This window comes from Nannospalax galili, unplaced genomic scaffold, assembly GCF_000622305.1.
Source record: "Nannospalax galili isolate Female #2095 unplaced genomic scaffold, S.galili_v1.0 scaffold1852, whole genome shotgun sequence".
In the NCBI taxonomy this organism is placed as follows: Eukaryota; Metazoa; Chordata; class Mammalia; order Rodentia; family Spalacidae; genus Nannospalax; species Nannospalax galili.
In genome coordinates this window covers 228,070-230,365 of record NW_008331531.1, presented here as the reverse complement: position 1 = coordinate 230,365, position 2,296 = coordinate 228,070, and positions in this window count along the sequence as shown.

Sequence of the window (2,296 nt, the reverse complement as noted above, 5' to 3'; positions counted from 1 at the left end):
GAATGTAATTCAAAAGGAAAAAGGACAATAATAGAAGGCGTAATGTCAGGGGGAAGTTAAGGTGAGTGTGGGGAATGAGGAAGGGGTCTGAATATGATCAAAAGTCAAATTTAAAAAGACAAAATAAAATAAACTTAATAAAAAGTTAGCTACAGACAATACATACATACATACATAGGGTGCAGGAGAGATGGAACAGTGGTAAAGGAACTTGCCATCATGCCTGACAACTGAGTTTGATCCCTGGGACCCACTTGGTAGCAGAAGGGAACCAATCACCACAAGTCTTCCTCTGACTTTCACACATGCGTCGTGGCATGCATGTGGGAACACACATACACGTACATGCTGGCACACACACACACACACACACATACATGCACAATGTAATTTTTGTGTATATTTTTACTGAATTTTTGTGCATTTCATATAACAGATCTTACTCAAATTTTGACCTCTCCCCAATCCACACCCCATCATAGAATGCCCCCCACTGGATTTCATGCATTCTGTCATATATGTTAAGGCTTGATGAAACTTCCTCATACAAATGAGTGCAATGCACACAGCAGGCCACAAGTGACCAAATTTTAGAGAATAAGAGACTGCAAAGTGTTTTTCCCTGAAAAGGAGTCCTATATATAATTGTTTTTAATTGGTGAGTTCTAAAAACATTTTTCCTTACAGACCCCAAGTTCTCCTAATTGATTCAACAATTTTCTTTGCCCCATGAACTTCCATGCTACATTCAAAGATTTTTTTTAACCCCTGGAAGCACCACACAGACTTCAGGAGTATTGTCTCTGAGTAGTTCCAAGCTCTCTAATGCTTTGAAACACGTACTAACTACCTTGATGATTTGAATTCTGACTTTGGCATTACCAATTCAGCAAAATTTATAGTCTACATTTCTAATCATCTTTCTTACATTGAATTCTGGAAACTGTGAAAATCAGGATATGAGCCTGACCAGTAATCATTTAATAGTTTTTACTTCTCTCATATTTTGTTTATACCTATTTATTCCTGTTCTTTTTTCATATGTGAAACAAAACAATTGTTTTATATAATTTTCTCAACTACTGTTTGGATGCCGAGGAGTCTGTGAATAAACATATAAGATAAAGTAGGTTACACTATCTGATACACAATCAATATGATTTTACCAACATATGATGATTAATTTTGTCAACCTGACTGGATTAAGAGAAGTCTAAAATTAGTTAACATGCCTCTAGGTGTGACTATGGGGTGTTTCCAGGGAGTATTTGCATATGGAACAGTAACTGAAGGGAGAGAAAAGAATCCTCCTGAAATGGGAGACTCAGTCCAATAGGCTGATGGTCTAGACTGGAAAAAACAGGAGTGAGGAAGGCAGCGTGCTACTGTATAAGCTCCTCTTCTTCCTGAGTGTGTATGTTGTCTACCATCATCTGTCACTTCAGATTTCCAGATGTTTAGAACTTTCAACATGGACCTAACAGGAATGATTTTCCAGGGAGGTTCCAGGCCCTCAATTCTGGATTGAGACTACAGGACATCCTGCTTCTTAGACTGACTACTGGGTTCTTTGCATCTCCATGACAGGGGTGGTCATTGTTAGACTACTTATCCAAGCTAAGTAAAAAATTCTCCATATCATACTTACACACACACACACACACACACACACGCACACACACATATATATATATATTTTCCTCTATTCAACCATGAATATGACATAGTAATTATATTTCAGCATCTCTATGATACATGAATGAAAATATTGAAAAATAAGTATTCCTTCAGGTTCATCTGGGTTGTTGACAATGTAGTATTCAATAGTTATCACTCCTTTACTAGGAATTGCCATGGAAAGACCTCAGAATTAAGCTTTCAGTATCATGTAGATAATCAGTACGAATGCCACCATTATTGAATAAATCCTTGAAGAATTACCTAATGTTGACGTTTATAGAGTTGGGAAAAATAACCACACATAAATTCTAACAGAGATTTATTAGATATTCAGTTTGAAGAGAGTGTCTAAATATTTCAGGACTGGAAATAAATAATTATAAACTTAAGGTGGCAGGAACTGTTCATGGTCCTAGAGATGTGGAAGTAAACCATATACACAGAGAATCTTTATGCATTCGTGACATTTCAGTACCACAAGATAATACACAAATTCAAAGTAGAAAGACTAATGGAGAAGCAGAGGATATGCTAAATTATACAATCACAGCCTTAGATTTTTAAATACTGATTAGGTTGCCAAAGTAAGATATAGAGAATTTAAGATGGATTTTAA